The sequence below is a fragment of the Pteropus medius genome, unplaced genomic scaffold, assembly GCF_902729225.1.
Source record: "Pteropus medius unplaced genomic scaffold, Ma_sr-lr_union100, whole genome shotgun sequence".
Lineage (NCBI taxonomy): Eukaryota > Metazoa > Chordata > Mammalia > Chiroptera > Pteropodidae > Pteropus > Pteropus medius.
Window position 1 is genome coordinate 9,633,007 of NW_024349801.1, and position 27,433 is coordinate 9,660,439.

Sequence of the window (27,433 nt, forward strand, 5' to 3'; positions counted from 1 at the left end):
ATGTTTCAAGACTTACCTAAGGTGACAAAAGCAAATAAGAGGTCAACTTGTGATTTGAACATAGGCAATCTCACTTCTATTCACAGACCCTACTCTGCCTATACCCTTAACTTCTGTTTTTCACTTAAGTTTGCAAAAGATACTTGGCACTCTGAGGTTCTGCCCTGCAGTTATTTTGTAAAGGTTGACTCTCTCACAGCTGAATTTATTTTGCCTATTCTCCTTTCTTGAGGTTTCAAATGTCCTAACACTATTCCCAGGCTCAGGAAAGGCATATGCCACTATGAGAATGACAGCTGGTAAACCAGGCGGGTGGGGGAGGGGGTGGTTCTTAGCAACATTAAACAAATATTTATTTTGCTGAAGGAAAAACATAACAGAAACTTAAATGGTTTTACAGATAAATCAGAATGAAGAGGAGATCTTAAAATTAAACATTTGTTTGTGGGAATGTGCATGAAAAAGTTGACCTGGCAGAGTAAATCAGAAAGAGTCATTAAGTCTCAAAAGGTCAAATCTGCACAGACTATTGGGTCCTTAAACCCAGTCCAGGTGTTGTCCTGAAAATCGTTGATTTAGTGTTCTTGGTTGGAAACGGTGCATGCTGGGTAACTTTGAAGGAACATATACCTCACCAAAACTTTTCGTGGTTCTAAAAAAATTCTCCCTCATGAGAAAATCATCCTCTGGCTACTATGGCATCATTTTGAAGATGGGGACATAAAGACATTCTATTCTGGTCCCAACCAATCCAGCCTAGATCAGCCAGTACTCAACCAACCTGCAGAAATATGTGTGAGCTCAGTCAAAATCAAGTCATCTCTTTTGCCCTCCAAAATAAATTGCAATAGACTCTCAGAGCTTATAGCAGTTGTTCTAAGAGGAGAGCTAGGTCTCCTGGTTGCAAAGTGTAGTGAAGAGACAACCCACCAATTAGTCATTCCTTTTACAGATATTTACTGAATGCATCCCAGGCACTGTACTAGGCTTTAGAAGTTCAGCAACAAGGATTAGACGTATTACACTGAACTATACCAAACTACTTGCCATGCTCCAATAGGTTGCATCCTTTCACCTTCCAAGCATTTGTTCTTTCTGTTCCTTTGCTTAGAGGCCCTTCTATCTAATGAACTCCGATCACCCTGTAGAATCCATCTCTAATCTCCTCTCTATGCCCCGACAACCCCAGGCAGGATTGACCATTCCTTCCCTTATCTTCTCATATCCTTTATCAGATCTCCATCTAAGCACAATCTCACTGTATTGTAATTATTTTAATATGTCTCCTTCTCAGGGCTGAGAGATCTGAAAAGGCGGGGACCCCTTACCCACTTTGTTCAGCTTTGCACCTCTAAATGATATTTAAGTTACTAGATGTTCAGAAAAACTCACCTTTGCCCCCTCTCCTTCTCTACATGTTTTCTCCGAATTATGAGTCGAAACTGGGCAGTGACGGAAGATGTGGGGACAGTTCTTGAAGCTGGAATGGGTTTACAGATGAACTTCAAATTTCCTTATGCAAAGCTAAGAGGATTGGTAGCTGGATGGTTACTCATAAAAGACAGTTAAAGCAGGGAATTGTAAGAACTGACACACCTGTATATAACAAACATTGTGCTCTAACCTAAAACATACCAGTGCAAGCACACTCTTTCACTTATCCCTTTTGTAAGAGCTGGGCGTTTGCTGAGTGGGGCTGTGATGGAGAACCACATGTTCTCATGGCCTAAACCACACCCATAATGCATCATCTGCAACTGTGGTTTCCCTTTCCTTAAAGAGCAAAACTTAAAGGCATGCAGTCTAGAATTTTATCAATGGTTTTTATAATTTTCCTCAGTGCATCTAACTTGACCACCTCATCTGCCTTTGACAAGCCTTCCAGAACATTCTACCTGTTTTTACTATGCTAGCCTGCTTTTTATGCCCATAGTTCATCCAAAACTTTCTAAATCTCAGTCCCCTCATGATAAGACTATTTCTAATGATGACTAATAAATAGCTATTGTGTGCTGGGAAGTTGCCATGCACTGGGTGCTGAGTCAAACACTTGAAATGAGAGATCTTAATTTAACCCTGCTAACAAAAAAAAAATCCATTGAGGCAAGAAGCACTGCTATCTCCTTCTGAAAGGTAGAGATAACTCATATTACGAGGCCTCTGTGAGAATTAATTGTTATAATAGCTTTAATAAAGAGCCTGAAAGTAATAGTCACTAGACTCTACTCTCCAATAAAAAGCCATATTAATGGGCCTCTTACTATGTTCAAGTCACTTGTCTAAATATTTAAATTGGATTAACTCAGTGAATTCTCACAGTGACTTTATGATGAGGTAGACACTGTGAATATCGCCATTATGAAGATAAGAAAACTAAGGTACATGTCAAAGCTAAGATTGGCCTCCACGTCAAGCTGGAATTGTAAACCCAAGGAGTTTGATTTCAGAGTCCGCCATCCTAGCTGGGATCATCTGCAAATGGGGTTAACAACCGTTATCTTGCAGAGTTTGGGAAAGGAGTAAACAAAACAGTGATAATTTCAGTCAAATGCTTGCCACCCAGTAATCGCAGGACAGATCTCTCTTCTTTTTGATTCTTTTCTTTTCAACAGATGACAGGGATGTTTGGCAATTATTTTATTTTGCTCAATTCTTCACAGTCTCCCTAAAATAAAAATCAAAACAACGATGGCTTGTGTGGGATTAAACACCCACCTTCACGTTGGGAGATGAAAGACCACCAAATCCATATATAAAACAACTAAAAAGAAGAAGAAGAAGTCGATCGTCCATGCAGACACAATTTCTCCTGAAAGGTGACACAGTCCTTTAAAAATAGCTATGGGCTCCATTGTGCAAAGACAGTGACAGAGACTGACAGCTTTTAGAGAGGTGTAATGTTCCCAGGCATGGCTCACCCTGATAGAGATCAGTCATTCGATCCAGGGGAGAGTGCTAAATGTTAGAGGTTAAGCTGGTATGTTCTTATTACTAATCAAACTTCAACACCATGCCTGGCCTCCTCCGGTTTCTATAAAGAAACGGTAAATTATTGTGCAGCTCCAGCCCAGGCTCTGGGCTTCAGAGGAGCTGTCTGTTCCCAGTCACCAGCAAGTCCTGCATCCTTCCAGAGTGCCCCGATGAGAGACCCCATGTACTCTCCCAGGATGCTGGTAATTTGAGGTTAAGTGATGATCTAGGCAGGAATCCTCTGCTCCTCTAACGAGGAGACAGCAGAGAGGGACATAGACACGGGTGTCCAACTCTGCTAAACAAGTTCTTTCTGCATATCAGCACGAGACAGAAAGAGCTGACCTAAGGCTTGGTGCTCATCTGCACCACTGATTCCTTTTCCTCAGAAACACAAAGATTTTGAAGGTGAATCATGAGATTCAGACCTTTCTTCTCTTACTGTGGTAGACAGTGGTGTGCTGGGAAATGCTCACTAACCAGCTCTCTGGGGGTGGAGGAGCCCTGATTTGGTGCCTTTGCCAATCGCCCTGGTGTAAATGCTCCCACTGTGGCTGATTTCAAGCTAACAATGTGATGTCATTGAATGTGGTGTTAGAAAGAAATTCGCACAGTCAGCTCTTTTGGCATGGGTTAACAGCATGTTAACTGATTAACAGCGTGTTAACCAATACACTATTGGTTAAAGGGCAGGTGGGTGTTCCAGAGTCACCCGTGCTGGGTTGACTATGACACCCCCTCTCCAGGGCAGACCAAGCCCTAGTTCCACACCTCCAGAACACAGATCTGCCTCTTCTCTGACGTTTGTTGGAAATGTCTACAGCACTTGTAGAACAAGCGGAAAAGGCAAAAGTTGTGCTACTTGATCTTCCAGGGTTGGATCTGTTTAGTCTCTAAGCTTCTGGATGAAAAGAAAAAAAATTAGTCAGATTGGTGAATAGCCATTCCGGAAAAATGAAAGTAGATTATTTCCCTGGAGCCTGTGGAATCTCATCGAATGCCTCAGAAAGTCCAAGCAGGTGGTGTCATTCCCCACCTCCTGTTTCGCAGATGAGGGAACAGATTCAGAGAGGCCCTTCACACAAGGTCATGTGACTCAGGAGTAATGGACCTGAGATTTGATCTCGTGTCCGTCTTGCTCCAAAGCTCATGCTTTTAGCCACCACCATGTCCCCACCAATCCCAGCAGAGTATCCATTATACATGGACATCTCGGAGGCTGCATGTGGGCCTGGTGAAATTGCCCAAGAAAGCTAAAATAGTGGAGTAGCAGCTCAGGAAGCAGAAAGAGGCGAGGAGGTTCAAATGGATGGAATGAGCAATCAAAATGTATGGAATAACCTTCTCATTGGAGCAGATTACAAGCATGGGAGCAGGGTGGTCCACAGAAACAGAAATGGGGCCAGATAACTCTTTTAGGAACAGCTCCCTGCATCCTAAGACGGCCATTCCAGAAGTTAGGAGTCAGGAGTCAGGAATTCTTTGTGTGGGTCTGAGAGTCACCCTCACCCCCTTCTACCCACTCACTACTCCATGTCCTTCCTTCCGGTCCCACTGAGAATAACACTGTCCTCCCCGCCCCCATCAGTAGCAATCCTTCACATAGCAAAAGAGGGCAACCCAACATCCCGGGGCCTCCTCTTTGCAAGCTAAGATCCTTCCACTTCCAGCAGTCCTATGTGGGAAGCCACTGGTTGATGCACCATCGTCCCTGCCACCTGCTTCTGGAATCTCTCCTAAGTATCAGTGTCTCTTTTTTAGATGCAGTATGAGAACTGGGCACCTGGGATACCAGTGTGGCCTTGTTCTGTAGCACTCATCCTGGGAACAATTTTGGGTTGATTTGGGTGATTATTTCATTGCTATCTGAATTTTTCTCCTTGGAAATTTGTCCCAAGGACAAAAATTGTGGCTGGTTTTGTCCCCTAGCATAAATCTTCTCCTGCATGACAGGCACTCAGTAAGCTTTAGCTCCAGGTGGTTGAGTGGCTGGTCTGAAGAACTTACTATCCTCTCTGCTACATGATTCTTCAAGAAGTGGCCTCAAAACACCAACATCCTATCAAAGAAACTTCTTGGTGTGCCTCAGAACTTCCTGTTAAGTCACTATTAGTAAATACCTCTATCTGTAAGCTCCTGGAACTGATACCACCATGACTTCCTGAGACCTTGTTCAAAGATCTGTCAACATGCCGTTTAGGGGACAGAGCAAGATGACCCAGTCCAGGAAAGACAGTGATAGTATTAAAACCTATCCCTTTCCAGTGCGGTAGGGGTAGGGGGCGTGTCCAGGACAGGACATGGAGGCAGAAGGTTTGGGGACTGCATGGTGTGCTGCAATTCTGAACTCACACTGGGTTCTGAGTGGGCCCAGCTCTCACTGCCAGCTTCCAGGGACACCTGAGGGCCATGGGCACTGGCTCTGTTTCTGCTTCAATCCTGCCTTATTTAGGCCTCTCTGAAAAACTGCATTTTGTAAAAGCCTTCAGTTCCTTTCAGCACTTGAACCCGTGGCCTTCCTGGGCAGCCAGGGGTAGCCTGTCCTGATGATCTTGGCATTGGTCACTCTCGCTGGGAAAATCGCGCTCATATCAGAGCAGCCTCACAATCATTTTTCCAGCAAAAGTTAGGCTGGGCTGCCTAGATCTTGGATTCTTGAGAAATAGGTTCCAGAGCAAGCCTCTGAGGGAATGAGGTAGCGACCTGGGCTTTATAATGGAGAGGCATGCTTGCTTCACGATGAAGTTAGCATACTTAAAAGTTAACAGCAGCAGCCTTTATTGCCTCTCAGTGAGCCAGGCATCTAGAAACCATCTATTCTCTTTTCTTTAATTCTCACAAAAAGGTGAAGTTACGTGTCCACAATTCATGAGCAGCAGTCGAGGCAGGACTCAGCACTACATTTGTGTGACACCAAGACTCCTCTTTCTACCCTGCCTCGTGAGATACCCAGTCCTGGCCAGCATCGTTGGCGTTGGATGGGATCATGTAGCTGTGCTGGGCTGCCTTCTCCCATATGGACGTCATCAAAATTAAAAATAATCACAGCTTAGGATCAGTGAGCAGGAAGGGGGCAAGGGTCGAGCTCCCTGTCATGCTCTTGTCACTTGAAGTTCTAACCGATAGGCCTAGGACACCAGCCTGTGGGAACACTGGCTGATCGTGCCAGTGGTCACCCTGTAGCCTGCTGGCAGGGGACCACTCTGACAGCACCCTTGCCCCGAAGTCCAAGCAGGCGGTCGGGATCTGCCTGCTCTAGAAGCCCAGCTCTCATCATGTTGCGGGGATTTGAAAAGCAAGCAGTTTAGCTGTTGGCGGAAAAAGCCCCCGGGCACTGGTCCCACTACTCCTTTTTCTGTGGTCGTAAAGTGAGGCAGCTGCGCCCCGGAACGGCCACCTCAAGTTCCTTCCACATACTCGAGAGGTGTTGCTGGTGGTAAAGTGACTCTGTCCACAAATAGGCCATTTGCATTCCTTCATGCGGTGTCCAAAAGCGATGCTGGGTGTTCTGTACTCAGACCAAGTGTCCTGCTCAGCAGCCGCAGCCCGGAGCGGGCTGGCCATCGAGGAGCAGGTCTGCTGACCGCTGCTGAGGCCAGCAGAGCTCTGTGCAAGGGGGAGACGCCCAGCCCTCTGCATGTGGAGCTTGCGCCATCCTCCGATATCAGACACTAGAAGGAGAGGAGAACCAAGTCTTTCCCTGCTGCTTGCAGCTCAGCATCTGGTAGGGGAGACCAACACATAATATGCTCATTCAACTCCTGCCTCCCGAGCGCTTACCTGGGTGTCCCTGGCCCTAACTAGTTGCTGAAGATCCAATAGTGAGGATGCTGACGTGGAGCTCAGAGGCAGAGACTGACATCGACTAGGAAAATCATCGCCCTACCTGTCAACTTTCACGTATGCCAGGCTCTGAAGAACTGACCCAGCGGGGCCGACGCGTCCATCAGAAACTAGACACACGGGGCCCTTTTAAAATCAAAAGAGAAACTGAGTATAATTATAATAATAATAATGAGTGTATAATAATGAAGCTGGTCTTGATTACACTTATCTTTATATCGATTATAAAATCTACTTTTAAATCTATTTAGTGGACAAAGGGACCTGCAAATGCCGGAGTGCCTAGGGCCTGAGAACACCGTATGTGGCCTTGGACTCGAATGCTGAGGACTTTTATTAGGGTAGACTGACTAAGGCCTGAGGTTCAGGAAGGCTTCCCTAAAAAATAGTAATTCAGTTTACGGCTGTGCCACCCTGAACAAGCCCGATCCCATCTGATCTCAGAAGCTAAGCAGGGTCGGGCCTGGTTAGTACTGGATGAGAGACCACCTAGGAAGACCAGGTGCTGTAGGCATAAATAATAAAAAATAAGAGATTGTAAGCTGACAAGTTCCTTGCAATCTGTGAGGTCAACTAAGGGTTGCCTCGCCTAAAAAAAAAAAAAAGACAAAGAAAAGAAAAAGAAAGGTAGTAATTCAACGGAGAGCCGATGGAAAGCAGGAGTCATCGGCAGGGGTAGGGAGTGTTCCAATCAGAGGGAACAGCACGTGCAAAAGTCCTGTGGAGTGAGGAAGAAGAGTGGCTTTGAGGGATTAAAAGATGCTACAGCGAGTGAAAGGGTACCTGGTGTGGGCCAGGGCTGTCAGGGTAGACCGCGGTCTTGGTATCTAATGTCAGAGCTACGGAAGGCAGGAGTGTTTGATGGGAGAAGCGGGGGGAAGGCAGTTAAATGTTTGTGATTTCAAAAAATCACTCTGGCTGCTGTGAGGCGATTGAGTTACAGTGAGTGATTCGGGGTCTACTGCAACAGTCCAGGCAAGAGATGGTGACAACTTACACTAGATGATGGCGAAGGAGAGAAGGGCAAATCTGGGAGGCCTTTAGGAGGTAACACGCTTAGGATGGGCGGTGACCTGAGGTAATGAAGGAAGGGGGAGGAGGGGACACGAGTGGCTCCCAGGGCTTGCCTTAATAAGTTGGGTGGTGGATCTGCCTTCTAGCATCTGGGGAGCACTAAAGAGCATCAGGGTTGAAAACTGTGCGTTGGTTTGTAGTCGTGGAGGTAGCAGGGATCCTTAAGAGGGAGTGATCGCCTTCACCTGGACAGGAAGAGCAGCCATGAGAGGCTTCCAAGAAGAAGCAGTGTTTTAAGCTAAGCAATAAGGAGCTGTGATTTTGAGGGCAGTGATATTTCTGTTTCTCGGCTCTTCCTCCCACCCCTTCCTCCACTCCCCTGAACGACTGGCATATGGGAGGTACTCGATGAACGACTGTTGAGCCAATGGTGCAGGAATGAGATGTGGTTTGCCAGATGGACAAGGAAAAGACAGAAAAGCTTGCTAAGACGCAGAGAGGCATGGATCCATAGGGAATGTGGCCCCAGGCTGCAAAAACATGAGACACCAGGTTGAGGAAGTGGGAGGCAGGGAGAAAGGCAGGGAGCAAGCCTCGAGCATCCTTAAGATATGGCTACAAAGGTTCTACAGCAAAAGTTAGTGAAAGTCGTAGGCCTAGAAAGGCTGCTTGCAGAACCAGGCAACTGAGCAGGCTGTTTCGGACTTCTCTGAAAAGAATTTCCTGCTCTTTAGTTAAAATTGAGAGCTTGCAAGAATTGGATTTTGGAGAGATGTGTCTGTATGTGGGAGTGTGTGCAGGTGTGTATGTGTTCACGTGTGAGGGTGTGAGTGTGTGCAGGTGTGTATGTGTTCACGTGTGAGGGTGTGAGTGTACATGTCTGCGTTTGTGGGCACATGAGTGTCACATGCGAGTGTGTGTGAATGTGAGAATTCTCCAGAAATATTCGCTGCAGGAAAGAATGTTAAGAAGCTACTTGCTTAAGGTTGTTATTTGGAGTTCACCTTAAGTCCGGTGTAGAACCTCCTCTCTCTTTGAGAATACTAACAGAGTAAATGCTCGAGGCTTAGGGCCCCATCTTGGTCCTCATCCCCGCCCCCAGTGCCACGTTGCTGGAAGCCAGGGCAGTCAAAGTGGCTCTAGTTCCTCCTGCAAAATACAAAAGCCCAGCATTAACGACCAGGGGCATTTTCTCTTTGGCACCATTTTTCCAACCACTTCCTCCTGAGGACTAGAAACAACTTTAACTCAGAGTAAGACAAATCATATCCGAGTCCTTCATGTGTATTTTGCTCAATTGATGATCAAAACAGCTCTGGGAGATAGGATTTAGTTCACAGGGGAGGGACTGCTCCTTTAAGGAGATCACATGGAGTGGTAGAGCCCCCTGTGAAACGTGTGGCCTCCAGCACCAAATTCCAGCGCCTTCTGCTCACGCCCTGCGGGGTCAGAGCTCCAGAGCGGTGGAAGGAGCGCCTCGTTCTCACTGAGGGGCTATCGTGGGGCTCCACCAGGCCTTACGTGCTCCCTTGGGACAAACTGTTTTAAATTTGGAGGCGTCCAAGGATTCAAAAGAACCAGAAGGCCAGAAGGAAAGCGATGGTTGGCCATGTCCCCTCCAGCTGTCCCTTTTCTCCTCCATCTCTAGGGAAACCCAGATCCCAGCCAGAGCAATGCCTCGGCCAGGTCCTCCTACCTGCTTTGTGCCTGAATTCAGCTCCCTGCCCACCAACTTCAGCCAGCGATCTGATTCTATTTTAAGAACGTGGGATGCATTTTTCAGGAGAAAAGATTGTGAAATATTGGGGAGACAGCTCCAGGCACTGCCAGCGCTGGCAGGAGGTTTAGTAAAGACCCTTCAAGAAGACAGACTTTGGATTAAATGTCCTAAAGATTATTTTAGCGCTGTTGAAATGGTTGGGGGTGGGGGTGGGCAGTAATCTTATCAAGAAAAGGAGAAATCTTTTATATGTGAGCCAACTTTGGTTTTAAAATGTTATGAAACAACTTCTGACTTTCCCAAACAAGTTTTTTTTCTTTCGTTCCTCAGAGCTTTGTCAGCTCCTGGGTTCTCGCTCTTTCTTTCCCCCTCAATCTGATGCTATCTTTCTGGATGTCTTATACACATGGTTTGTTTCGTACGGTTTTCCCTTTTCTTTTTTTCCCTTCTTTTCCACCCGGGGAAAATATATTCCCGTTACTTTTGAGAGAGCATGACCTTGTCCACAGGTCCAGGTAGTAGGATGTCACAGAAATCGCACTCAAAGTGGAGAACGTAGGATTAAGATGCACCTAAGAACAACAGTGTGACTGTTTCTAAGGTCGGTTTTCCCTTGGACACATGGGTACAAAATGGAGCATCGCAGTTGTCACGTTCCCTCCGCCACCCTCATCCCTTTGCTTCTACAAGGAGACGTGGACCGTGAGAACGCGCGTCATTCCTCACTATATCCCAATCTGACGTTTTGATCACGCTCCTTTTCCAGCTACAACTTCCTTCCTCCTCTCTCTTCAGCCACAGTGCTTTTCACCCTTCCAAACTCAAGTCGGCATTCCCTCTCCTGGGAAACGTCCCTCACCTGCTCCTACCCACCTCCCACGTTGGCCAAAAGGTGCAGTGTCCAACGGGTGACTGTCACCCAGCACGCGTAATGGCCAGATACATGCATACTCCAGGACCCGTGCATCTTCTCTTTTGTTCCCCAGGCTTTTCTTGCGTTCCTGTCCTATTGAACTCTTGACCTTCCAGTGAAATGACCTGTGGGTTTCTTGAAGGCCATGACACACTGACAGGTGTACAAAGATCCTCAGAAAACTTTGCGGGTCTAGAAAACACTAAAGGATGGCCATGGTGTGAAAATGATCACTCCTATCTATAAAACACTCTAAGTAAGAGTTGGGGGCCAACTTTTTTTTTCTTTGGGGGCCCCAAGAGTTAGTGCTAGCATTTGAAAGATTTTTATTTCAATCCTTGCTCTTTCACAGACTGACCATAATCTCGGCCAAGTGCCCTGCCCTCTCCGAAAGGCAACTGCCAGCTCTGGAAAGAGAGAGAGATCAGGGTCCACCTGACAAGATTCATGGGAAGATTACATGGCACATAGAGCGCAGGGCTCCTAATGGGCCCTGACATAAGACAGGCGCTACACACATGACCCCCTCTCCAGGCCAGCGTCTCTTACTTCCAGTTCCATTGGTTTCTGGATCACTTTGTGTAGTAAGATTCATGCAATTGTTTGCGTGGCTAATAGTTATGCACGCAACACTGCCAGTATCATAACCTTGAAATACTTTGAAAAATTTCTCTATGAGTTTGCATATTTTACCATTTCCATTTAGGTTTTGTTATATGATCCTGAGATCAGAGAAGCCTTATATTTCTCTCTCTCTCTCTCTCTCTTTCTCCTTTCCCTCTACCTCTCTTGCCCTTGACATTAGTTATAGTTCTACAATTTGAATTATAATGACATATATTGATACTCTATGTTTTAGGCACTATGTCTTTATACCTATATTCCATCTGATTCTCTATTTCAGCGGTTTTCAAGTTATTGAACTTCACTCCTTGATATGTGACAATGTCTGGAGACATTTTTGGTTGTCACGACTGGATGGGAGGTGTGTGCCACTGGCATCTGGCTACACACCCTACAGTGCACAGATAGTTCACTACCACAAAGAATTATCCAGCTCAAAATTGCAGTAGTGCTGACGTGGAGAAACCCTGTCACTATGATCGAAAGCTCTCTCTTTTCTGCCTCCACTTCTTCTTGGTAGAGTGACCTTTGGCATTGGTGACACTTTTTTTTTGAATTTGTTAAAAAATGACAGAGTATCCTTAGCTGATAAGGTCGTTGTTAATCAGGGCGGTATTTAACACCATTCCTAGCACATGAATATTGGCTGCTATTATTTCACGTAATTCCGACAACAATTCTCAGGCTTGGAGATGTTCAGACACTGCTCAAGGTCTCGCAGCTAATAAAAGGCAGAGTCAAGAATCACCTTCGCATCTTTCAGATCTCCCCACCCCGATCTCGCCTTGGTGCCACGAGGCCTCCTTCTTCCCAACTATGAAACAACACGGAGACCAAAATACCCTAGAACACTCTGTAATTCTAGAAGACGTGGGGTATGTGACTATTGCCAATAAGTCCCAGAATCACAAAAGCAGGTAAGGAGAATCTGGGTGACATTCATCTTGCCCAGAGACTGGCCCTAAATCCTCTTGGAGTCGAGAGGTCAATTTAATTCTGCGTCAAGGGTGTGACTGCCTCAGCCCCTTGGCAGGACATTCTGTGATTCAGTCACTTGCTCAGGTCCCTCAAGCAGGTGCCACTTACCTAAGAACTGGCCTGGGTCTTGGCTGCCCAGATCTCAGGTCGAACACTTCCCAGAAGGCTCAGATCCGGAGGCAGGAACCTGGGCCAAAAAGGCGGATAGCGTCATTTCAACAGGTGTCATTTCCACCCCTGGACCGCGTCCTGGTGTGCATACCCCGGGGTGTGAAAACCTGGTGGCTTGGCATTTTCAGTGTCACGGCACTTTATCCCCGGGGTAAAAAAGTGAAAAAGCAGAATACCTGGCGAAGCCTGTCCACAGGCAGAGCTGCCAAATTTCCCAGTAATGTGTTGAGGCAATAGATGCGTGCTCAGGCTGCCATTCCAGGCTTTTGCCTGACACTTGTCACTGGAGAACCTGGCGTGTCACATCCTGCTGCCACTCCCAGGGGGGTGGGGAGATGGGAAGGACACTGGTTGCTGAGGCTGGAACACTGCTCTGAGTTCTGCTCCAGAAACCTAGAGCCCAGAGACTGCTTTAAAAAGGATTCTGCGTTTCCACGATTCCACGAATCCACAATTCCAAGGGCCTCGAAGTCAGAGGTCCCACGATTCCGTGCCTCTGGAATTCCGGGGCCCTCCGATCCTTTTTGCGTGGATTTGTAGATTTTGAAACCACTTCCTAGTTCATAGCACCCTGCTCCTGAAAACAAAACAAAACGACAGAAAGCTGTCTCCCACACGCCTGGAAGGCAAACCCTGAAAACACGTTACTTCGGTGGGAAGAGCACGTTCAGAGATAGTGAGAGATTTTCTGTAAACACCAAAGCAAGAGACCTTCCCCATTTAGTAGAAGACAAATTCTACTCCATATTAATCATGGCCACAAATACATCTCTCTATGGCTCGGGCTACAGGGAAGGGGTGAGGAAAGGTGGCCCCATCGTCGATCTCCGTAGCTCTCGCAGGGGCAAGACTAGCAGTCTTTGCCAAATGGAAAAAGAGAAAATGAGCCCACAGAGAATGCAGTCCAGTTTCCAAAACAAGAACTCAACAGTGAGCTCTTTGTAGAGTAGCATTTCAAGTTAGCGTGACACTTGTTATGACAGCTGTCAAAGAGGGAGGGCAAATGTCAGGCTTTCTATGGAAGTGGCCAGTGCGTTTATGGACCCTTGAATCTGAAAGCTGCAGGTGAGAGAGGGATGTGGGCCAGGCCATCTCGGGTCGTGTGGGACTCCTCGCCTTGAGTACGTGGTGGATCTCAGATTCGTGTACACACACACACGCACGCACACATACTCGCACACACACTCACACACTTACACTGTTGTCACTCTATGAAGGCCAGCCGCCTGCTGTAACCCATAACCCCCTCATCTTAGCAGATTAACACATTAAAATTGTATTTCTTGCTCACTCAATGCTAGTGTGCCTGGTTGGACAGGTCCCGGGCAGTACTTCTGCAGCCGCGGTCTCAGCAGCCGCTGCCCCTCCTATCTGTGGCTCAGGGAACCCCCGCCAGTCCCTAGTTGGAGGGGGAAAGAGCAGAGAGGAGCTGTGGGAGGTTTTTACTGCCAGGCCTGGAACGATGCACATCACTTCTGCTCCCTGTCCAGAACTCAGTCAGATGACCACACCTAACTGCAAGGGAGGCTGGCGAACACAGTCCAGTCACATGCTCGAAAGAAAAAAAAAAATGATTCAGTGGACAGCTAGCCAGTATCTGCCACCCTCATCTGCCGCAGAATTCCATTTGTCTACAGCAGAGACTCGAATCCTGTGCTTTGGGTCGGAGTTCCCTGGAGGGGGAAAGGTTTCTAAGCCATGGATTATCTATATGACTTGGTAACTCTAGGACCTAGCACTGACTGGGCACACAGTGAGATTTTAGAAATGCTGGTTAACTCATCCATTTATTTCACCAATGAGCCTTTCTGGACCAGGTGCATAGTTTCATCCAGGATGAAAAGGACACAGTCCCTGCTTTAACAAATTTGTAGTCGAGGGAAGGAGAGGCAGAATATAAACAAATTATTCCTATAGAAAGGAGATATAAGGCCGTATGAGGGGGAGAGACACTAGAAAGGGGCAGTGGGAAGCCAGCCCAGGGAAGTATGCGATGTGATTTGGGCTGGGGCAATCAGGAGAGGCTTCTCAGCGGTGGTGACTTTTTGTTGTGCCTTCGAAGGGGAAAGCCGATCAAAGTGAGACCAAAAGGAAAGAGTTTTGAAGGATGCTTTTGTGGAAATGATGAAAAATTCGATATGCGTGGAGCATAGAGTGTTTACATTTGAAATCACAGGTAAGGGGAGCTGAGAGGTATTAAATAAGCAGATTTCAAAGGGCCTTGCTGAGATGGTAAGCAAGTGATTATGTTTTCAATCTAATTAGCAGGCCAAGAAGAATCTCAGACAGGGCAGGTATAAATGGTGCTCGTGAGCTAGGGGCAAGAGGGAGACTTGTGCTCAAGCCAAACACCTCCGCAAAATGCCCCAGCATGGGCGAAGGGCATGGGCCTCTGAGTTCCTGAGTGGGCAGAGGCTGCATTCTGGGTAAAGAGGTCTATGCAAAGGCAGGCCCTACGTTCCTGAGTGGACCTGCGTCAGCCTGGTGTCTGTTAGCGGTTAGTTTCAGGATAGAAACAGAAATGGATTTTAAGGTTGACATTTTTGAAACTGGTGATGACCATTCCATTTTCCTGGTAAAAGATAAAGGAAAGAATGGGAATTTGGCCTGTAGAGAGAAGTAATTTCCTAAATAATTGACTGGAGAGACGCCTGAAGTCCTATATAAATCAGAAAAGGACATCAGGGGTTCTTCAGAGGATGTGGGGTATCAGGAGCTGAATCACAGGAGGGCAAACTCAGGTCCCTCTGAGGCTCCTGATCTGGGCATAATGAGTGGGGGAGAATGTAGGATTCAGGCAGACATAGGTCTGAATCCCAACTGCCCCTTATAAGCTGTGTGTCCTTGAGTAAGGGGCAGGGCCTCTCTGAGTCTCCTTTTCCTATACTGTAAATCGAAGTTAATAACCTTGCCACTGAAGTTATTGTGAGGACTATGGGAGAACACCATATGTGTATCGCGTGCTCCATAAAGGTTAGGTGACTTCATGTGTGGGGGAAGGAGGCCATTATCACGCTCAAAGATGAGAGCAGTGGTGGACTAAAAGCAGAGTGTTGGGGAGATTTACGGGACAGTCACTGAAATTGACCTCAGTCATACTGGGCCATTGCAGTGAACCAGCTGGGTTCCTGGAGCATTTAACTCAACACCCGTCAAGAGATAGGACCTTGTCCTTTAGGCCAATGGCAGTGAATCAGAATATCTGGCCTAACTCGCGTTGGGTCCATTTAAGATCCATCAGATTGTGCCGTCGGAATCATCAGAATTGCTTTTAAAACAATAGTCACTTCCTGGCAGAGGCGAATCAGTCATCCCCGAAACCCGCCCGAATCATCCAGCTCTGCCGATGAATAGTTTGTCACTGGGCCCAAAGAGCTTTTGCTTCTCTGTCGTTGAAGTTTGGCCTGAGATTACAGGGACACTTTGAATTCTTCAAAGAGTAATTCCTGCTTACCTTTTTCCCTCTTTTCCCCTTCAGGTTCAACCCCTTTTATCACACTAAAGTGCCAATCAATATTGCGAGATAGATGTTACATCTTAGCTTTTTATAACATTACTCCTCCCAGAAGGGACACTGTATCTTTAAGGAAATGGACCCCGTATCCTGTTTCTGAAGGATTAAAACCCTTTAAAGAGACAGAAGAGGCTGTAAACCCTGATCATATTCTTATTCTCTCTTCATTATCCTGTCCACTATCTATCCCTGCTGAGTAAATCTGGTTGTGTGTTTCTCCAAAGTGGTCATAAGAAGAAATTTATTTACTCCGCTTTGCACTGGAGGGGCATTACTGAGCTCCAAGGCTCTCCAAAGTAATAAAGATTTTGCAGTGTGTGCAAAAGGAGCAGAAATTCAGAACTTCTTTCCCCCTCTGAGGTCGTTTGGCCATCCAAAGGGGGAGTCACTTCTCATTTTCTGACAGGGTTTATTTCCGTAAGATTTTCCAATTAGCAGGAAAAGGTCACGCTAATGTTGGTGCTGAGTAGAGGAAGAGGATCAAACTATGCAAATAGAGACATCCTTGAAAGGACAATATTAAAAAATATAGAGTGGATTTCCTAATTTAAAAAAAATATATATATATACACACACACATACATACATATATATATACATATATATATAATGTGTGTGTGTGTGTGTGTGTGTGTGTGTATGTGTATATATATATATATAATATATGTATCCTTCCCCCCTCTGCGAGGGAAAAAGGTGATTGCATCTGACCTGTGGCTCTTGCCTGGGACAAAAGAACACATGGTTCTGGAGTGCGACCACTGGTGGACCATGGTGGCCTACTTAGGAGCAGTGGATAGGAGTTAAGAGGAGCTCCTCAAGCTCTTGGCCTGGAAAGGGCAGAAACACAGGATGCCAGGTGAATAGAGCTGGAATCTCAGGAGCCCGTGCACCCTCTTTGCACCTTTATAATGACCAGACTGTCCCCAGCCCGGCAGAGCTGCCTGCCAGCACATCATTTTTAAACCCGGCTCAGATCTCTCTCTCTGACACTTCCCCTGCTGCTTTTGTTCCCTGCTCAGTGCGTGCAAAACACAAGAACTTTTCTCGATAATAGGACGGGCTGGGAGCAGTGTCAGGGAAGATGTACTCCAGCCATGCAAGGACAGAAGTCACAGATGCCCATTAAAACGGATCCAGGGGACAGCTTTACTTTGGGTCTGGAGCTCACACTTCTTGTCAATGCTAACGTGCTATGCAAATGTTATGACCCGTACTCCTGGCTCCTAGCTCACATCTGCCGTTAGTGACCAGTTGGTTGGGTGAGACCCAGTGGGGGAGCTCCTTGGAAGGCAGACTCCTGCCAGGAGGGAACCTGGGACTTTGCACACTCCTCACACTTATTTTTGCACACCCAGGTGTTTGTCTGTGTGGCTGCAATCAAAATGGAAGGTTGTATTCCTCTGCAGGTACGCATCTTCCATGTGGAAGTTCCATGTTGCTGCAGGTTGTTCTGCAAAAGATATAACCTGACCAGCTTCTGACAACAACAGAAACCATTTGTTAAGAGCCCTCTAAGTGCCAGATGCTGTACCTGGTGCAGGGTTTAGGTACTGGCTCCAGATCACACAGCTGCTACATGGCAAAGTTTGGATTCATCCAGGTATATCTGTCTCTAATAGCTGCACTGAGGCATACTATTCGTCTTACTTTATATGTGAGCTTAAAAAAAAAAAAAGCTAACAGGATTATTTTGACAGCAGGTTAAATCTCGTCAAATACTCAGAGAATCATTTGTCGATTCTCCCTAGGACATAAGCAAAATTACACAAAAATGTGACATTTGGGTGTTTAAAATTAGAAATGTACACTATTTTCAGGGTCTATCAATTATAAATATATACCGTAACTACTAATATGGGGTAATAAGATCCACGTATGCAGTAAGAAGACATGTATTCATTCATTATCGTTTAGATCTGCTCTGATGCTTATTTTTGCCATACAAGCCCACCCTCAGCTTTAAAATCCCTCTTCCTTCCTTGAAGTTGAAGACTAAAGCCTCAGAAGGCATTACTTGGATTTTAACATGAAAGAAAAAGCCTTTTTATTTTTCTGTGCCATTAGACAAAGAGTGACCCATTTTTTTTTTCTGTTTCGGAATATTATTTATTTTTTATTGTTTAGCAAGTATTCATTTTAGCCAATTCTTGGCCCCGTTTGTCCTTAGGACAAACATGGGTGGGAAATAGGCTTATAAATAGTGGGTCCTGAGTCACAGCTTCGTGAAGGATAAGACACTTATTTATGTTTCAGACTCCATTGCTAACAGAATTAAATTTACCATGTTCAAAATTATTCTTTTGGTTTTATTTAGAAGAAATTATCATTGCTAATCAAAACACAAAAACAAACAAATAAACAAATAATTATAGTATCTAAACACTGAGACAACCTAAATATCCAACATTATGCAACTGGTTAACGAAAGTATTGTATATGCATATGGTATATAATGAAATACCATACAGCCATTATAAAGCATGCCAAAGAAATATTTTTAATGATGTCTTTTTTTGTTTTCAGAATACCAATTCTTACTATTTTCCAGCACATCATTATTTTAGCAATATATCCCTGTGAAATTTAGGACAAAATCAGAAAGAAAGAAGAGTTACACATAATTGGTTTTGATCCGAGACAATGGGTGACCAGATGTCAGGTAGTAAGAGAGTGGTTAAGAGTTGGGAAACATGTTATATTATGTCAGATAAAGTAATATAAAGTGTCATGAGAAACAAAAAGACTATAAATGTCACAAAACAGTTTGGAAGAAATCAAATACAGGGACAAATCAGAGTGGTCGTTAAATTTAGTGAACTCTTTCTACATGCTTAGCATGATTCTTATTAATTTAAATGTTGAACAATTAAAGAAGGATATTCCTATTAATATTCCTTTTGTAGAGAGGAGTAAATTGGGGCACAGAGAAATAAAGTAACTTACTCCAAGGTCACACAACAGCCTGGGGTGGTGGAGAATATTCCTTCTTAATTACATTCTTCACAAGAGAATGTTAAATAAATTTTAAATAAATCTTAAATTTTAAACAATTTTTAAAAATGTATTTAAGTATAGTTGGTATACAATCATATTGCTTATTTTAGTTTCTGGTTACAATATAATGAATTGACTTAAGATGGAAAGCTTTCTATCTTACCAGATGTGACAAAATGAAAGCCTGCCTTTCAAATTCAGTCCCCCGGTTCTAGATAACGATTCCTAAACGTAGCAAGAACGTTTGAAATCCCTGTTAAAAATGCAAATCCTCAGCCCCAGACCAGACACACTAAATGTGAACACACAGGGGTGGTGGGTTCCCCAGATCGGTATTTTAATAAGCTCCCTAGATATTTCTGGAGCAGGCAACCATGAATCGGGGTCTACTTTGTAACCATGAGAGTCATCTGGGTTGCCTACTGTACAGGGGCCAAGTCACTCCTCTCGAGATTTGATTCGATGATTCTAGAGTGGGGGATGAGAACTTATTTCTTTAACTCCAGTAACCACATGTCCCGAGTTGTCTGGAACGGTCCTGGTGTATAATGTATGTCAAGCATAATTATTAATAGTACCCTTTTTATGCTCGTAATCATCTCAGTCTGGACAATGATTTATATTTTAATCAGAACCCCAGGAGAGTAATATCAAAAGGATACTAGGTAAGCACAGCTCTAAAGAAAATCAGCAGCCTGGGTCTAGTCTCCCTCAGCTACCCTGGGTGAGTTACATTAGCTCACTGGGGCCTCGGTTTTCTCACCTGCAAAATAGGTATAAAGATTTCTACCTCCTGAAATGCTGAGAGGTGTAAATGCATGTTTCATCACTTCTAAAGCGGCAGAGAGCTTAGGAGGTGTTCTGCAAACCCCAGTTTCCTTCTATGGGAGTGTTGGGAGAGTCCAAAGATCAGCCCTAGAAACATCTTCCAGGCTCTAGGCACAGTGCTTCTGCTGAATGTACTTGGTCTCTGTGGAGATCAAGTGACGCTGGGCCAAGGTTTCGCGAGCAAATACGAACATTTCAGCGTTTTCAGGGGACATATAAAGGCAAACGAACATCAGATTGATTTCACCAAGGAAGTACGGTTTTGTTTTTAACTGTGAGAACCACACCCTGAGGTTGTCATATATGTCACTCTGCTATACTATTAAGAAAAAAAAAAAAGTGTGCTGAGGGAGGTGGGGGTAGGAAGACCAAGCCCATAAACCATTTAGAAACTTTCAGACCTTTTGCAAAGACAGATGAATCTGCTGTCTTGTTTGCAGCAGAAATAATTCTAATAAATAACCCAAAGAGAGACATAATTTAGATGACATTTTAAAGATTATCGATTGTGATGTCAAGAGTTTTGCTAATGTAAATGGCCTTTACCACAAAATTTGCATTCACGACAGTCACTTTACACGTGTCTCTAAGCCAAGGAAAGTATCGATGCAACTGACACAAATAATGATACAGACCAGGCCATCTGTTTTTAAGCAAAATGAAAGAGAGAGAGAGAGAGAGAGAATGTTTCCACTTATGATTATAATTGGTGTGGTGGTGTGTGTACTTTTCTGACGACTCCATGGAACGTTTTAAGGCTTATCTGCACATTTGTGGGTTTCAACAAGATGACACAATTGCCCAGTTCCAGATATGCTTGTTCCATCCCTTCTAAAGAGATCGTTCAGCCAAGATGATCAAGTCAGATGCTGATGCGTGCAGCCCTTGAAGGTGTCTGCCCTATTCTATGAACCACTCACGGCAAATCACGAGATGAGAAATTGAACCAGAACACTCAAAGAGTTTTCTTTTTTCTAGTTCATCAGAATTTGTCATAATTTTATATTTGTGGCACTGGGGCACATTTCTTTGATGGGCAGCAGGATGTCGCCCAGAGGGACCCATGTACCTCTTCTTCTTTGTTCCTACACCACATCCACTTGCTCTGACAAACCTTGACAATTTTGCCTTCAACTAGATTTTCACCTGGCTGAGGTGGCTGACTCACCTTGGGGTGGGAACAAGGCAGAGTGTCAAAAGGATTTTTTCCTGTAAGCACTTCATATTAATAACAATGATGAAAAAAATACCTGGGGACATTTGAATATCTTAGCCTTTTTAAGTAACCAATGGTATAGAGAACGATTTAATTATAAGAACAAGGAATTTGGAGCCCAAGAACCCCCGAAAAACTCTTAATGGATTTGAAATCTGTCTCTGCTATTTACTGGCCATGTGATCTAAGCAACTTCTTCGATACCTCAGTTTCTATACCTCCTTCGTATACCTCAGTTTCTCCATCGACATTTTGTGTGAATAATGAGACCCGCCTCACAGAGTTCTAGTAGGCCAATAGAGTAAAACATTCGCACAATACCTATTGCATTGTTAGCAATTCGACAATATATGCATTAATGTTGATAAGTGTTAGTTTGTCACGATGATGATGATAACGGCAACGATAACGATCACCTGCCCAGGAACTTTAGAGCCACCCCTTGGGATCCTTATAAGAACTTACAAGGTAAGTCTCTGAAAGTTTGGAAGAAGTGCTTGGAAGTGAGGGAGCCAAGACGTAAGCCTCTTTTAACTTCTCCTATGCTTCGGCCTCTCCTGGATTTTCATACTTGCAAAATACTGTGGAAAAATACACTTGACCATCAACCCCAGAGACACCCCAAGAGCAAGGAGGTCCCCCTTTCATGGCCAGGGGTATTCGTAGAGCAAATTCAGAATGGAGAGGACGTGCGGCAGGCTGGTGGCGGGCACGGGCTTCCCAGTCAGAGAGAGTTGACCGGGACCCTGTATGTGCCACCTCCTCGTATTTGCTTCCCTCCTGCATGCTGCAGGCCTTTGTCTTTTTGTTCCCTCTGCCTGATGGTGTCTTCTCCAGCTCTTCATGTAACCGATTCCTCCTCATCCTGAGTCCCAGAGAGGCTTCCCTAATCACCCATTTGCCTCTACCTTACTGTGCTATTTCTATCCTTCCCAGGCTGTATCACAACTAGTAGGCATTTATTTATTTCCCTGTCGTGCAGTGGTTCTCAATGGGGGATGGGGACCAAGGGAGTGAGTTTGCCCCCAGGGGACAATGGGTAATATCTTGAGACATTTTTCAGTTGTCACAACTCAGGGGTACTATGGCATCTAGTGGGTCAAGTCTGGGGATGCTGCTCAACATCCTGCAATGCCCAGGATGGCCCCACCACAAAGAATGATCTGGTCCCACACGCCAATAGCGTCGAGGTTGAAAATTTCGCTGTTGACCGTTTGACTCTCCCTGCCAGCATGCAAGTTCCGGAAATAATCTCAGCTCCAAGCACAGTGTCGTCATCTCAGAAGTGGGTATTAAATGGCTAAAAAAAATAAAATAAAATAACGATGCTGCTGATAATAACAACAACAATAACAACAACACTGAGACATCCTTTAAAAAGAGCCACATCTAAGTTTTCATTCCAGGCAGGAAAGGAGTGGGGTGGGTGCTGTTCTTCTGTCCTCCCTGCTTAGCACGCTTTTTTTGGCGCTAGGACAGGGAGGGAGGAGCCGGCATTTGATGAAATGCCCTCCTCCCCCATCCCTGACCTCCCGAGCGGCCGAGCAGCCGTCCACTAACTGTTGCACTTGGCTAGAGTTCCCCGTAGTAATTTGGTTAATTGGATGAACAGGCACTTTAGTGACAGAGACTGGATTTCCACACCGCAGTCCATCAAAACTAATCAGTTGGCGGAGTTCCATTTCTCAGCAACTGACAGCTTCGCCAAGATGGTGAGTAGATGGTAACTTTTTAAGTTGAAGAACTTGCTAAATAATGGCAGTTAGAACTTGGCAGGATACTTTTAAGGGAGAAGGGGAAGAAAGAAACCCCGATTTTGGCTTTGTTTTCCTCCAAAGAGATAATCTTGTTAGGGGGCTGCTTGATTAAAAGTTTCTTCCAAAGACACTGGTGGAAAACAATCATCTCAAAATTGTACTGTTTCTTTTCCTTGAAAAGAAAATACCAAAAGCAGTGTACTGTATTTTCCCTTCATATGGTGCTTATTAAACACATCTTATTTGCTCTATATGCCAGATACTAGCATACTAGATTAATTAGGATAGTGTTAGCTGCTGTAACAAACGAACCTGCAATTTCAGTGACTTATCACATGATTTCTCACTCTGACAAGGGGTTTGATTCAAGGACTCAGGCTCTTTTTGTCCCGTGGTTCCATTCTCTCCTACGGCCTCAATGTCATCTTCTCCCCACCAACAGAAGGGGAAGGAGGGCACAGAACAGGCCAATTCAATGATTAAAAGCCTTGGCCCAGACGTGACATATCATACTTCCATTCACATCCCTTTGGTGAGTTAGTCATGTGGTCACCCCTGGCCGGAAGAGAGGCCTCGTGAATGTGGCCAGTGGCACCCCACCTTGTGCAAGGGAGAGCATGGGCCTTGGTGAGCAGTTAGCCACCTCTGCCACAAGTGGACCCATATCTGGTCCATGTCAACCCTATTAGAAATTGTTAGGATTTTCTCTTTGTCTAAATAAGGAACCCAAGACTCAGAGGAGTTCAGCGACAGACCCAGGTTTATGAAGCTGGCCAGAGGCAGAGTCGAGATTTGTATCTATTCGGATCGTAAACCTGCCTCTTCCCTCCCTCCTTTTTCTCTCTCCTGCCTCCCTCTCTCCCTTTTATTCTCGCTCTCTATTCTTTCTTTTGCTTCTTCCTTCCTTTCCTTCTAAGCCTTGACAATTTCTAAAGCACAAATGTCGTGCTTCTGTAACTTTCTACGTTTCCTACAAGGTTGTTCTTTCGGGCTCAAAAATTATTCCCACCGAATAGGCTTTAACCCAGAGGAGGTTTGTCTGGAGCATACTAGGTAGGTGTGTGAGCGCTCGCTTTGCTCTCAAAAGCATAGGGAGCTGAAAAAGGAAAATAAGAGGAAGATGTGTCCAAAACACAAATCTGGTATCGTCACTTCCCTGTACAATAATCCTTGATGCCTCCCTCTCGCTTTCGGGAGAGAGTTTGCCCTCTATGGCTTGGTGTGCAGAGACGTCTGTGACCCAGGCCCTGCAGGCCCGCCTGGCCCTCCACTCAGACTTCTGGCCACAGTCTCTTGGCCAACCTCAAAGGCTTCCACACACATCAAGTGTTCCCCTGTCTGTCTGGCTCCTGCTTTGAGATGCTTGTTTCTCTCTCTGAACTGTTCTTGCTCTGTTTGTCCTCATTGACTTAAGAGCAATTCCGGCTTCAAAGTTCTGCTCAGTCCCTTCTGCTGGAAATCCCATGGTCGTGGGGGCTCTGTCCTCTGTGATAACGAAGCACAATGAGGTTGACTGACGACTATGGCTGGACTGTGGCTGCTGATATAATTGTGTGTTTCCCGCATTTAGACTATGTACTCCTTGAGGACAGAGATGCTTTCTTTTATTTTCAAATCCCCACCTCCACCCATGCCCAACACAGAGCCTGATGCAAAGTCGGCGCTCATTTAGTCATCATTGCATAAAAGAAGAAATGAATTCTGCTACTGAGCTACGAGATACGCAAAAGGGGTAGGTGGTTTTACAGCCACCAGACTTTTAAATCTTGGAAAAGCAGCGATTCCATTTGGTCTGAACTTATACTATCAGTCAGCACACTGTAAGCAGGGAGTAGAAGCTTCGTGTATGCATAGAAGGGTTGTAGAATTTACGACATGCTCTAATACAGGGTCTTTCATGACACCCCCACCACTACCACCGCACTGAGCAGGAGGCAAACGTGGCACACATTCTTGTGTGTATGTGTATGTGTGCTTGTGTGAGTGCGTGCGTGCACACCTGCTGCTCACCAGCCTTCACCTCTAACAATCATGGTAGCGGCACCTTTAAAGAGAGTGGAGATTATTTCTGGGTTGGGTCAGCTTAATTGTAAATGGTATGGCGTCAAGTTTTACGGTTCCATTTCTTTTTATTGCTGCTGGTTTGAAGATGTTCGTCTGTGTAGGGAAATTGAGAAGGAGTTCACAATATTTCCAAACTCCCAAACATGATGACTCCGGGGACCTCTGACCCACTCACTCGTGTTAACAAACATTTTTAGCGCTGTGTAGAGACCAGCCCTCAGCCCACATTGCACAATTGCAGGGTTTTGTATGAAGGTTTGCAGGGTGTGAGCCAGAGCCTATTTCTAAACAGTCTCATGATTTATTTGATGCCTTTGGATATTTAAGTAGTCTGCAGTATACACCAAGTGTCTGTAATGTTTATTTTTTCCTTGCTTTAATGTGTGGGACCTCTCACAATGCCTTGTACACCCCAGGCGCTCAATAAATATGATTTATGGAAGATGTAAATAAATCCAAACCGAGATCATGTCTGCGTTCATTAATTTGTAGCTCCAGCAGTAGCCCTCCTCTCCGAACTTGAAAATGAAAAATCCTCACCAAATTACATAAGAAAAGAAAATGCAAAATGAGTAGCACATGGTCCCCAGTAGAAAATCATGAAGCCTCCTGGAATAAAATATTAAATTCTCAATTATGTTCTCAGCTTCAGTACATAGGTGCTGTGTGACCTTGGGCCAATTACTTAACCTTTCTGGGTTGTCCTTTTTTGAGTAAATGCTGAGTTGGAATGGTTAAATGATGCCACAGCACCATTGAGCTTCAGAGAATTGAGAAATGGAGGAAAATACGACAGGGTTAAATTGACTATCGACCGCATCGTAGGCAATTCTACTTCGGATTTCTCAATGTTTTTCTCCCAGTTCCCTATAGAGGTTGTTAGGGTGGTTAGGGACACAGACTCTGCAGTCGAACTACCTGTGTTGAAACGTCAGTTCAGCTCTTTATTGGCTGTGTGACCTCGGGCAAGTTGCTTAACCTTTCTGTGCCTCGGTTCACTTATTTGCAAAATGAAGATGAGACTATCAGTACCCCCTTCTGGGTTGATTGTGACACTCATGTATATAATGCATTTATAGATAATGCTACTTCAGGACAAGTAATGGTGTGATTATTTTTTGTTACTAAGATTCTCATTTTGGAATGAGACGAGTAAAGCTTAGAGACTTAAACACCAGGCCAAAGGTTATGCTGCTTGGTACCTTGGGGGCCGCAGTAACTAATAGGGGGAGAGGTGTGAAATTTGAGCGTACCTCTAAAGCTCCAAAGCCCTAGCTTCTGCCTTAAGTCTCATGGTGCCTCTGCAGTGGACGTCGCCAATCCACGCCTCCTGCATGCCCACTGAGAGCCAAGCTCTGGGCCTGTCTCGTCTCTGGGGATTGTCTGTTTCTTAACCTGTTCAGGACAGGAGTCTCCGTCAGTCTTCCCCGGATCTTCCCCGGCAGGTCCAAAGTCAGCAGGCTGCCTCTGCCCAGGCCTCCTGCCCTCTCTGAGCAAAAAGGAAAACAGAGATGGAAGACTTTCATGCAAGCAGAGGCGGAGCCGGCGGAGGCCCGTCCCTGTTAGTGGGGTATCCCCAGCAGGTCAGCCCGTGGGGCCCTGCAGTGAATCACTGGCTGCTAGATTTGCTTCTCACGGAAACTTGCTTCTCAGCCTCACTCGCTGCCTGCGACACATCACGCCCTCCCTTCCTCCTGGGGGTCCCTGCCTGCTTCCCCCGTTGCGGGATAGAGTCTCCATGGCTGATCCCAGATACCTCTGGAAAGTCCGGTTGGACCTGGATGTCCCCCTCCCTGGACCTCTCGCCATTTTCTTGGACCACATCAGGAGCAGTTGTTCCTGTCTTTCCTTGTCCTTCCGGAGTCCAATTAAGTTAAATACAAATATAAATTTCCAGTGCACATTTCAGCCTGACTTAGCTTTCCTGAGAATAAGCTGGGGAGTGTGGGCAGCTTGTAGAAAGGCTGACTGGCCATGACACCCAGGAAGGAAGCACTGTTGAGTCGAATGGGAAGTATATAAAGGAATGATTTGGAGCGACATCCTTTCGTAAAAGCACCCCCTTCCTCAATAACCCTCCAATCAAGATTTCTTTCCCTCTAATTCTATGTGTTTGCTTTTGTCCTTTTATCAAAGTATAACTAAAGTGTATGAAGTGTACTAATCTTGTGCACCACTTAACCAGGGCCAGATTCATGGGTGCGGAAGCTGTCTAGTCCCACAGGGTCTCATGCTTGAGGGGCCTGCACTTGGTTTAATGCTCTGTTGCTGCCGTCAATTTTTTAACAAGACCCCTCGTTTTCATTTTGCACTGGGTCTTGCAAATGCCATCACCAGCACTGAGATCAATGAAATATTCCATGTGTCTACACTCATGTAACCACCTCCTAGATCAAGATACAGAACATTCCCAGTCCCGGAAGCTCCCTCCTGCCCTCTCCCAGTCGGCGCCCCCTAGTGGTGACTGCTGTTCTGACTCCTGTCACTGCCCGCTGTCCTTGAACTGCACTTAGAGGGAATGCTACAGTGTATATGCCTTTGCTTCTAGCTTCTTTTGTGCTGCAGTGTCTGGATTCTGTGGCCACGTTGTTGGGTTGTCAGTAGCTCTTTATTTGCTGTTGCTCTGTAGTAGTCCAGCGCACCAATTTGTGCATCTATTCTCCTCTTGATGAGTGCTTGAGTTTTCCAATCGTGGTTTATGAATAAAGCTGCTACGAACATTCCTCTATGTGTCTTTTGGAGAAATGGGGGAAGCAGGGAGCTGGGGCAAACACTGGAGGTTTGAGCCATGGCAATCTGGGTTTTATTCTAGAAGAGATGGAGA

At 45.4% G+C, this 27,433-nt stretch overlaps 1 long non-coding RNA gene and 1 pseudogene across 1 annotated transcript in view; both read left to right on the forward strand.

Annotated features, from left to right (window-relative positions):
• Window positions 1-7,209: 7,209 nt before the first annotated feature.
• Window positions 7,210-7,327, forward strand: LOC120623184 (uncharacterized; annotated as a pseudogene).
• A 14,546-nt stretch (window positions 7,328-21,873) lies between these two features.
• LOC120622779 (uncharacterized) overlaps window positions 21,874-27,433 on the forward strand; it is a 98,155-nt gene continuing 92,595 nt past the window's right edge. The window contains exon 1 of the long non-coding RNA XR_005658557.1: window positions 21,874-22,500. This is a non-coding gene — a long non-coding RNA (uncharacterized LOC120622779). The remainder of the gene's footprint in view (window positions 22,501-27,433) is intronic.